The sequence below is a fragment of the Mytilus galloprovincialis genome, chromosome 13 (assembly GCF_965363235.1).
Source record: "Mytilus galloprovincialis chromosome 13, xbMytGall1.hap1.1, whole genome shotgun sequence".
Taxonomy (NCBI): domain Eukaryota; kingdom Metazoa; phylum Mollusca; class Bivalvia; order Mytilida; family Mytilidae; genus Mytilus; species Mytilus galloprovincialis.
The window spans coordinates 1,780,385-1,793,348 of NC_134850.1; positions in this window are offsets into that span (position 1 = coordinate 1,780,385).

The following is a 12,964-nucleotide window of genomic DNA, read 5'->3' on the forward strand; positions in this document are numbered from 1 at the left end:
TTAAATATATATACAACGGTAAATTTCATATCTAAAGTTTATTGTTGATATGTTACCAAGGTGATATTTGTTTGACGGAAGGTAACAATGAAGTGAGGGCAATTACATAAAATAGAAACCGACTGCCTGATACATCCCCATTGTATCGTCGGTCCATTTAACAAGCTTAAAAGAAATTAATATATCATAACACGGATTTTAATCAAATCACGTGACATGATTTTTAAAGATTCACTCAGACGGTTCAAAACCCCTTTATCTGACACAATTATTCTTATCATAACGTCGGTTTCTTTAACATGTCTTAAAGTAATTATTTTATCATGAAACGGGTTTCGAAGATGCACTCACACAGTGCAACACCCCATTACCTGACACAATTATTTTTATTAAAACGTCGGTTCCTTTAACATGTTTTAAATTAATTTAACAGACCAAGAAACGGATTTTCAAAAACTTCCGTGGTGCATATTATCGGAGACTCAATCCACTCAGAATTTTTTTTTTTTGGTAGTATTTCACTTAAATAGCAAGAAATTTTAACACATGAGATTACTCACAAAGTCAAAGGTGCATGTTCAGCTTCCCATATTAGATGTAATACTACCATTGATTTTTCCCTATTTGTCTTTTTTAAATTTGCACTTTTCAAAAAAATGTGCAGAATTTATCTTTGTTTCAAATAAAGAAATACTTGGCCTACATTTTAATATTATATTTTACATGGCCATAAAAGAGGGAGGTTTGGCATGCCACAAAACCAGGTTCAACCCACCATTTTTTTCTTTAAAAATTCCTGTACCAAGTCAGGAATATGACCATTGTTATATTATAGTTCGTTTCTGTGGGTGTGTTACATTTTAACGTTGTGTTTCCGTTGTGTCGTTTGTTTTTATTATTGGGTGTGAATTCACATTACTATAAGACGTGTCACGGTACTTATCTATCCCAATTTCATGTATTTGAGTTTGATGTTATATTTGTTATTCTCATAGGATTTTGTCTAATGCTAAGTCCGTTTCTGTGTGTGTTACATTTTAATGTTGTGTCGTTGTTCTCCTCTTATATTTAATGCGTTTCCCTCAGTTTTATTTTGTTACCCCGACTTTGTTTTTTTTGTCCATGGATTTATGAGTTTTGAACAGCGGTATACTACTGTTGCCTTTATTTGACATGAGTAAAGTTTTATCCTGTCCAGTTCTAAAGAAATAATTCACATAACATTTCATTGCATATAGCCATCAAGGTTTAGTCACCATGAAACCTCAAGATTACAAAATATTCTATAGAAATCCTAAATAAAAAATAATCGTGTTTTGAAATACCTAAGACATATGTTTATGACACAGAAATGTTTTAAATGCAATAAAATGTAGGATTAATTACACTGTCAAATTCATGAGAGTATTTTTTTCGACGATAAATCTTACGGGGCGATAGATTAAATAATTATGATACAGTATACTACAAAATATAATAAATATAAAGTCTAAAAGGGTACACATCACCATAAAGAAAACTTTAGAATGAACAAATGTTAGATATTTCGGATAACATATATTCTTCTTCGGTAATATCACGATTTAAAATAAATCATGTCAATATGTTCAAATTAAAACACTATCAAAATCTTTAAGTTTATCCAATTCAAGCGAACATCACAGACGCTGGTACAATTTTAAAATTTTCAAGTACGGCGCAAAGACTACAAAGATATGCCAAAATAAAAAAAAAGTGTTTTGCGATGTGTACTGGCACAACTCTAAATTTTCAAAGATGGTGACATTTGAGATGTTACAACTGCATGGATAGTAGTCCCCCCCCCCAAAAAAAAAGCATTTTTTTTGTTCTTCCACACTGCATGAAATGATACGTTTAAAAAATTTATTCATAAATTAAATTTCTAGTTTTGAATTTCAGGTCTGATTTATGAAGAATTATTTTAGTAGTTTATGAAAGTTTAATAATTTTTTTTAATTTCTTATTTTCTTAAGTTTAATTCCGATTTATGGGTTATTAAACTTGTTATTTATTTGAAAAATAATAGCAGTTTAAATTTGTTATTTAAAAGGTTTAAATCTAGTTTATCACCGTTAAATTTTTCGTTTAAATATACGTTTATTTTTTATCAAAACTACTAATATCAGACGATTTAACTGAAATTTAATTTAGATTAAATAACAAGTTTATACTGATCAATTTTTGTTCGGTAAATTTGAAATTTAATGCCAGTTTTGGTATACGTTTATTTTTTATCGAAACTACTAATATCAGACGATTTAACTGAAATTTAATTTAGATTAAATAACAAGTTTATACGGATCAATTTTTTTTCGGTAAATTTGAAATTTAATGCCAGTTTTGGTAACGTGTTTTACATTGTTTTATCGGGGCCATTTATAGCTGACTATGCGGTATGGGCTTTGCTCATTGCTGAAGGCCGAACGGTGACCTATAGTTGTTAATGTCTGTGTCATTTTGGTCTTTTATGGATAGTTGTCTCATTGCCAATCATACCACATCTTCTTTTTTATATTATGTTTCTTGTTTAATTTCAATGATGAAGTAACTCTTCTTCTTAAGGGTCAACAAGGCTTCACTACTGTCATATGAATACATGTTGTACAAAATAAAATGGAGCGAAAACGTTATTAAGAAAACAAGACGACTTTACGATCGGGCTTATTATAATTGTTCAAAAGGAAGAAGAAGAAAAAAGAAACTTTCGTTGAAAAAATATTTACAACTTACGTAAATCAATATTTAAATCTTGAAAATCCCCCAAACCTTTAGAGATTTTCAAGTAAGTAAAGGTCTTCGTCAGATTTCCATGGACGTTCTGTTTATCTTTTATCCCAGTAACAGAAAATACAAAACACAACAAATAACAAGAGCTTGGATAATGGCTAAATTTCATTGATTGATTTTTGTCGTCTTTTATAAGGAATAATTCAGTTATGAATAGTTTAAACAACATGTATTTATCGAAGTACATATGTACATATCAACAACACAAATAGAATATATTTTTAGAAACAAGCAGTTTTGATTATCCCCCTTATTATAAACTAAATATATTTTGACATTTTGACATTTTTCTTTCATTTGATATTTATAATAATCATATATATACGAAATTTACTTCTATACAGTGCACTTTGTCAGATATTTTTTAATTATCGTATTACTTTTTTGATAATATTTATGATGGGATGTAACTCTTTTTGTCAACAATCATATCTGTTTCAGAGGAAAATATTTATTTTAAAAATAAGTTATCTCCCATTACATTGGAAAGCGTAAAGATTTAAGATTATACATTTTAAAATTTGTCTTTCTTTTTAATATATTCAACACAGTTTTACAGATGGGTGGATAATTCTTTAAAAAAAAATAACCAAATGTGCCGCATACTAGTATAAAAGGGCACACTAAAAAAAAGTAAAAGCTGTTTTAGCGCAAATTTCACAATATTCACGAAGTAAACGGGATTTTTTTCCCAGTCGTCGTATTTTGCTAACGACTCTTTCGCAAATAATGATACCCGTTTGTACAACATAAATCGCTTTTCCGTAAGTGAAAGTTATGCGGACGCATTTCATTTGCGCGCATTTTGTGATTATTAAGTCTCCCAAACAAAGTTTGGAGACTTATTGTTTTTGCTCAGTTCTTATTATTTTTATTATTCTTCTTCTTCCTCTTCTTCTTCTCCTTCTTCCTCTTCTTCCGCCACTTTAAAAATGAACTTGTCCGCAGCGTTTCTACAAATCGCTTGTCAGATTAACTTAGGGTTTCATAGAATGTTAGACTTATATGTCTAGATGAGCAATTTATTGTTCGTTTGTGCATTGGGGTCTATTTAGGGGTATTTTTTTTTGGGGGGGGGGCAGAAAGAAGGGAGGGGTTTACAATAGAATCCTATGGGATTTTATTTTCTAAAATTTTCAAAAGAATATTACTTGAAAACTATAAGTGATAGACACATGCAGTCGTCAGAAATGCTCAAAGGACAATAAAACAAATTGCATAAAACATAGGACAAGTCCCATGGGGGTCATCCCCACCCCCTTCAATTTGAGAATATGCTATTATCTTGTAAACGACCCAGATACCCACCCCTAAACCATATATATTCTTGAATGGGACAATAAAACAAATCAAATGAAACTAATAGGAAGTCCCGGGGGTCACTCCCATCCCATTCAATTTGAGAATGTGCTATTATCTTTTAAACGGTCCAGATCCCCACCCCTAAACCATATATATTCTTGTAGAGGACAATAAAACAAATCAAATGTAAGAAAAGGGAAGTCCATGGGGTCACCCCCACCCCTTTCAATTTGAGAATATGCTATTATTTTGTAAACCATTCAGATCCCCATCCCTAAACCATATATATTCTTGAATGGGACACTAAAACAAATGAAATAAAACTAATGGGAATGTCATGGGGGGTCACCCCCAACCCATTCAATTTGAGAACGTGCTATTAACTAGTAAACGGCCCAGATCCCCATCCCTTAACCATCTATATTATTGTAGGGGACAATAAAACAAATGCAATGAAATAAAAGAGAAGTCCCTAGGGAGTCACCCCACCCCCTCTTGTTTGAGAACTTGTAAACGGTCCAGATCCCCACCCCTAAACCATATACATTCTTGAATTTGAGGATAAAACAAATCAAATGAAATTAAAGGGAAGTACCTGGGGTCATCCCCACCCTGTTCAATTTGAGAATGTGCTATTATCTTGTAAACAGTCCAGATCCCCATCCCTTAACCATCTATATTATTGTAGGGGTCAATAAAACAAATGAAATGAAATAAAAGGGATATCCCTAGAGAGTCACCCCACCCCCATCTTGATAGAAAACTTGTAAACGGTCAAGATCCCCACCCCTAAACCATATATATTCTTGAATGGAAGAATAAAGCACATCAAATGAAATATAGGGAGAGTCCATGGGGTCACCCCCACCCCACAACTTTTAAATGATTGAGATCCCCACCCCTAAACCATATATATTCTTGTATGGGACGATAAAACAAATCTAATGAAATGTAGGTAAAGTTCCTGCTGTTCACCACCACCCCCTCCTGTTTGAATACTTGTAAATGGATGGTACCATAGGAATGGCGAGTTATGGGAGCTTTGTTTGGGAGACTTCGTAACAGCATCCTGTTACAATTACTCCTTGTTTTTTTTTTACGTTTGCGTAATTACATTGGCGCGCATTAGTTTTTCAGAAACACTATGACAAGTAAATTAAGATAATTCATTTTTAAAATGACTGTACATATGTAGTTATATTGAACTGAACATGATCAAAAGTTGAATCTTATATTTTTCACAATTCTGTATTTTATTTGTTTCTGAAAGAAATCGAAATGATTTAAAAGCAGACCGCAATGAGGACCCCAAATTGGATGTATTTCAAATAGATATAGGAAGATGTTTTTCTACAACGGAGATCTATGAACATGCACTGATACGCCTAGACTGGGAAAGGGATATCAAGGTTGGCGTAACCCACCCTTTTTATTCTGTTTTATTAAGTAAACAGCTTTTTTTTCTTTTTGTTTCTATCGTAAACACAATCTAACGTTTGGGGCAGGTTACACGTGCTTACCTTTTTCTCTTATGTCCTCTGAGTCATTAAAAAAAAAAAGTGCAAAATGACGACCTGATTTAAAAAAAAAAGAAGGGGAACAATAAATGCAGGACCTTCTTTTGGAATCATACAGTGGATATAACTTCTGATCTCTCGTTAGAATTGTCAGAATAATCTGTCATAGAGCTGTTGTAAACTCTCCTAGAACAGTTCTACCTAGAACAGTTCTACCCCAAAAACTGTTCTTAGTAGAACTGTCAGAATCAGTTTTAGATAGAACTGTATTAAACTGTTATAGGTAGAACTGTTAGATCTGTAAATTTACTCTCGTATTTTTTGTTTGTTCTGCCCTATATATATATATATATATATATAACAAAACAATTGCGAAAGCAAATTTACAGATCTTACATTATTGGGTTGATGTTTAGACGAGTTGTATATACAGAATGTACACAGTCATGTATCACCATCACTGCTGGTGATCCGATAGATACATCTGTTGTAAAATTGTCACTGGTTCAGACGTACTTGTAAATATAATTATTTCTGTGACTGTATCTTACATTAATTTGTAGGATCCTTCACTATATATATAGATAATTTAGCTGATCTGTAAAAATAACATCTTCATGCCTTTTATAGCATGTACTGTAGTACGATGCTAGATTAAAACTGGCGAAGAAAGGTAACACCCGGCCAGCGAAAGCTTCATTTTTATGAAGCCCATGTGTTCGTGTGATCTAGCGCGCCGGTTACAGTGCAGGCGATTTGGTGCCACGATATCTCAGTAGCATGGGTTCGCCGGGATTCGAACCCATGCTACTGACATATCGTGGCACCAAATCGCCTGCACTGTAGCCGTCCCGCTAGACCACAAGACCACCTGGGCTCCACAATAATAAAGCTTTCAGCGGCCGTGTGTTACCTTTCCTCGTCAGTTTTAATCGAATCCCGGCGAGGGAAGAACAAAAAATTTGCGAACGCAAAGTTACAGAACTAATATTGTTAGGTTGATGTTTAGACGAGATGTATATATTTATATATTTATATATACCACTCGACCACCTTGGCTTCACAATATGTATATATTATTATTAATAAGACTTATTTACATTTAAGATAAAGAGTTCTTAATACTGTTCTATGTATAGAACTGACTAAATCAAATCTAGCCAATTTAGAATCGATTCTATGTGAAAGTTTGATATCAGAAGTTGATATTACACACTTTTAAAAAGAGAATGACATAGGTTCAGATATTGTCAAGCATTAATGGGCAAGGCTGGAAAAGAAGAAATTGATAAATACATTGTACTGTTATGGGGGAGAAAGGGGGATAGTCATTTGGGGTGTAATTAATATTTTTCGTTTATCTTTTGATAAAATTGATTTTGACAAGAGCGTGTGCGACGTTGAAATGACACCAAAAGCTACACCATGTTATATATCAAATGACATATTTACCTCAGTTTTTGTAGAAATGGAATTTGGCAATATGCCTTTATTGACTTACATAGGAAGACATATGTAAGATATCTTTAGAAATGACAAAAAAAAAGGTGCAAGTAGTTATTACAACAAAAAGGAATGCTTATCAAAACAATCATACTAATTAACCAGATAGGTAAATACAGGTAGCTGAAACAAGTTCATGTTTTTCAAGTTTTTGAAAATCATGTGTTGCTATTACTGCATTTGTACTTAAATAAATATGGATTTGTTGTCTTAAAATGAAACAAAGTCATGTGCATATTGTCATAAAATCCAGTTTGCTCAAATTCTCTTGGACTTCAAAGTTTATTTTTCAACATTTATATCTCGATTTATATAGTTGTGTGTGCTGTAATATTCTCCCATATTACTTGATGGAATTTCTTGAAATTTTGTATCGCATGTTAGTTAATTTACTATGTTTTATTTTCTTCAGTTTTTTCAGATATTTTTCTTGTTTTTAATATTTCTCCCTTTTTGTCGAGCCTGCAACTTTAGTCGCAAAAGCGATACATAGCCATCCTACATTCCGTCGTAGTTGGTTGCGGCCTCCACAAATATTCATTCTGTGGTAAAAGGTTTAAAAATGATAATAACCTTCTCAAACTGTCATTGATTTCTGCCAAACTTGGATAGAACCTTGTTTATGATCAAAAGCTAGTATCTAGTTCCGTATAGAACCTTTTAGAATTTTCTATAGTAGGGTTTCATAGAATAACATTGTGAAGGTGATTCGTTATGGTCACAAACCATCAGAATTCTTGTTACCCTATTTTATGGATTTTCTTTAAACCTTGTAACGTTTCCAGCTTGGAAATTATAAAATTTACTTATAGATTAATTAATTCTGATGATTTTTAAAGTTAAACAAATTGTTCAATTGAAATCTTCGTATAGTTTATACTAACTTATAAAATATTCAAAATGAAATGAAATTGAATAAACCGTTCAGACACTTGCAAAAAATGTTACAGTAGATTGTCTTTCAAATACAGGTTTCTTGTCAGCAAGTCTTCATTTTGCACCTATTCCAGATTTTCTTGTTTAGGGTCAAGGGTGTCTATCAAAATTATAATCAGGAGAAATTGAATGCAACTTTGGACCTAAAACCTTTGCTAAAGACATCAAGGGAGAACTTTTTTCCCAAGAAAACAAAATATTCAAGAAGATGAATTACCGTAAGCCAAAAAGAAATTGTCACGCAGAAAAGTCCCAAGGACTCCGCAGTTTAAGTAAAATAAATGGTAGCTAAAATCTCAAAACTACTTTACTCCAAAGTATGTTTAAGTTCAATCAATATCTAAAATTTAAAATAAATAAAAAATGAATCCATAGATCAAGGACAATATTTTTGTTAAGCCCTCCCCCTTTTTCCAAGATCTGTTAGTTTTTGTTTTCTATTAATTACAGCTACGTATTACACTTGGAATTGAAAGTTTGTTTGATCATTTAAACAAACTAGACAGGCAGGGCAATGCATACCTCGTGCCTACTTAAGAGTTAATTTTTACGCACGAAAATATATATATATATCAGATCCTTTGTCGATGCTGGAATAATTGTTTATGGTACATCTTTGTTTTTTCCTGAATTCACTTCAACAATAGTTTTAAAAAATAGGAAGTCATTAGGTTAATGAGAAATTTATATAGATTTTTTTTTCCATACATTTTATTAAATTAAATTAGATTAAGAAATACAAGGAATAGAAAATAAATATTCGTTTTTTCATTATCAATCTTGTATTTTTTTCTTATTATAAATGTTATCTGGACTATTATACTAATAGTATAAGACCCTGTTTACACTGGCAACGAAACTGAATCGATCTTTATTTGAATCGATCTTAAAAAGACAAGGGCCGCGTTCGATAAGATCGATCTTATTTGTCAGTGTAAACAAGGTCTAATAGTCCCAGATTTTTTTTCAAAATCATCATATTTTTGACCAGAGAGAGCAGAAAATACAATGAAACCTGTGGAAGGACAGGGACATACCAATTATACAAAACAATTTCTGATAAAAACAGTTTAACATTGAGGTTTACTTAGTCAACATACATCTGGTTACAATTAGTGAACCATAGAGAAAGTGTGACCACAAAGTTTATATATGTAACAGATAGATTACTGATAACATGCTGAGATAAAACTGTAAATTATGTGTAAAATCAGGGCTTATGACTTAGAGTGAAATATAAAGTTCAATGAAAATCTTTATTCTCCCTGCAACATTGTTTTCTCTCACCAATTTCAAACAAACCTACTAGTAAATAGTTTTCAAATAAGATATTATCTTAAATATTCTTTTTAAAATATAGACAGTGTTAGTAGAAAACAAAGATTTTTAAACTGGTCTTTTATTCCTGACTTTTATTTTCTGATTTGCCATGCATACAGTGGCGGATTTAGAAATGTTCATAAGGGGGAGGATCACTGACTGCCGAAGAGGGGTACGCTGCAATCATGCCTCGGCAATTCCCTGTTTGACCAACCATTTTTGTTTTACCAAAAATTGGGAGGGGGGGGCTGCCAACTTAAAAAAAAACCTCTAAATCCTCTGGGCCATGCATGTGTCTATTTTCTTAAGCACGAAGTATAAAACAACGTGATTCTGTCACATGTAAAATTAAAGTCTGTGTTCAGGGTAAAATCAAATTTTCAGGGACCTGATTTTTTGCTTTCTGTCTTATCATGTTTTATCATAACATACCGAAGGCTGTTGGTGATCTTCGTTTGAATTGTCTAACAATTTATTACATTTTATGGCTTTTGCTCATTGTTGAAGGCCGTCTATCAACTTGTTTGTTTAATTTACCGTCGTTTGGTCTTTGGCAGATATTTGTGGTATTTGAAAATAAACAATATATTTCTTATTTCTATATTTTAGCCATCCTTCAATTATGAAATATTATGGGTGCTCGATGAAATACGAAAAGTATCAAAAACACGACATGAACATTATAAAGATTGCAAAAAAGTTAGTATTCAATTTGGGCCTACCCATATATCATATATGAACCGCGCTGAAGTACGTCCATTATTCATAGTTCACTATTCACTATTCAATATTAAAAAATGAATGATGAATAATAAAATGTTTTATGTTTCATTATTCAAATCGAAGCGGTGAATAGTGAAATAAATATAAAAAAAAATTGACTGTGACACTATAGCTATATTTTGATTCACAATGACTATAAGAGGGTTTACGGAGGACCTAAATGCAACAACATGCGTAAAAATGCATGAGGAAATATAAAAAAAAGAAGATGTGGTATGATTGCCAATGAGAAAAATATCCACAAAAGACCAAAATGACACAGACATTAACAACTGTAGGTCACCGTACGGCCTTCAACAATGAGCAAAGCCCATACCGCATAGTCAGCTATTTAAGGTCCCGATAAGACATTGTAAAACAATTCAAACGAGAAAACTAACGAATTACGCGTGAACATTGAAAAATAGCCAATTTTAAATAATGAAATGAATATTTTGATTAATGGAATGGACTGGCAGGACCCTTCAGCCCCTAATAACAGATATATATTATACCTCGATCGAAAGAGTGTTTCTCGTTTATCGTTTTTTTTTATATATATAGATCAGACCTGGACCGTTGGTTTTTCCCGTTTGAATGGTTTTACACCAGTAATTTTTTATCGACCTTTATATCTTGTTGTTGGGTGTGAGCATAGGCCCCGTGTTGAAGACCGTACCTTGACCTATAATGGTTTACTTTTATAAATTGTGACTTAGATGCAGAGTTGTCTCATTGGCACTCATACCACATCTTCCTATCTATGTGGATATCTTTCATAGAGTCTTGTAGCGATCATTTGTACTCGTGCATGTGCATGGTTAAGTATAGGAATCAAAAGGCGATCGAGTTTGGTAGAGTCGAATATAGGTCAGGTTTGGATTTATTAATGGTGGCAGTAGTCAGCCAGTGATAAAGAAGTATTGTTCGAATAAATCTAGAAAACAGATAAAACGCAGATTAATGGCATTGAGCTCCAAGCGTCGTATATATTTATTTATCAAGTAAAAGTCAAGCTTATCAAGTACTGACCATTAAAATATGTAGGACAGAAAGTCACTAGACAAAAAGTCACGGACAAAAAGTCACTTGGCAAAATAGTCACAATTTAGTTCTGAGATTAGTTTTCTTTGAAAAAGAAAACACTTAATAAAAAAACTAAATAGGGAATGTGTGCATGGGCCATATGCAGATAATCCCCCCGCTTGCATAAGACGTTATAAAGGCTCATAAATCAAGAACATTAAAAGTGTGTTCCTGATGTGAGTTTTGTGGCAGTAAGCATTTTTAAACTTCATAACATTTGGTTGAGGCAAATTTGAGTTAGAGACAGGAAACGAAATATTCAGCAATTTTGCATATTTGTAAAAGGCATAACTCTGGAACGGTGAAAATTATTGAGACCAAAATTCAAACTTGATATGTGTTATGTGGTGATAAGCATTGTGTGTGAGATTCTTACATTTGGTTAAGGCAAACTGAAGTTAAAGAACGGATACATTTTTTTGAACGTACGGACGTATTTATAAAAAAGAGGATGTGGTATGATTGCCAATGAGACAACTGTCCACAAGAGACTAATATGACACAGACATTAACAACTTTAGGTCATCATGCGACCTTCAACAATGAGCAAAGCCCATACCGCCTAGTCAGCTATAAAAGGCCCCGATAAGATTAGTACATTTTTACGTATACGTACGAACAGACAAGGTTAAAAATTAATGCCTCCTCGGCAACGGCGTGACTGATTGTAAGTGTGACTTAGTTTGTCCTATCAAATTTTCACTTTCTGTCTTGTGACTTTTGTCCTGTGACTTTCTGTCCGTTTACCTCAAATATTTGTATGATGACCTTTCTTGATCTCTCTATATATATACTAACATTTCCCGACGAATATCTAGTGCATGGATTCTACTTCTTGATCCCTATTCGAATTTTATTGACTTTCAAAGGTTATCGCATAGAAATTGGAATCAGTGTCAAGCAAGATAGACACCCGAACATTTTCGTTGAACGAGTCAAATCAATCTTCTGGTGGCTTCATCGATCAGTGTTGATTGAGTCCGATCGACAATGTGAACCTACTTTGTTAACTCGATACTTAAACATTTATCTTCTCTTTTCTTACTCGATGTTTGACTTTAATATCGATAAGAACTTGATTATGGGAATTCTTTAATATGAAACATGCCTGGACTATAATATATACATTTTTAGATTTTTTTTGGCAGTCAAGTTGGTAATTTTTAAATAAAATTTAAGCCCAAATTAGCGGCCCAAAAAACCCAAATAAGTAGTTTAATTAGCTGATAATCTTTTTGCAAACCATAATACCCAAACGGGTTAAAATGCAAACATAATTTACACAATTATGCATATACATGTAACCAAGACGATGTGGTATGCTACGGATCGATAACGAAGCCGTACAGTAACATACATGTATATAGAAAATGATACATGTTCTGCGTGCTGTCATTTGAAAGACAATTTCTCTTTATTTTCAAGGAATCCCCATTGCGAGTAAGATTTTATTGAAATATTATTGTATGATGTTTATAAATATCAAAATAAATAGGCATTTCAAAAAAGTTATTCCCAAAAGGCCGTTTAATCTTGAATTTAATTTGTTCATTTATTTGGAGGTAGATGTCAGCCATTAAGACTCCATATACCTGCAGTGGCGATCCAGAACTTTTCATTAGGGGTTTGGGGCAATGACTGACCTTAAGGGGAGGGCGCTCTAGTCATGCTTCAGTGATTTCCTATATAATCAACCCTTTTCTTTAGGAAATGGGGGGGGGGGCGACCCC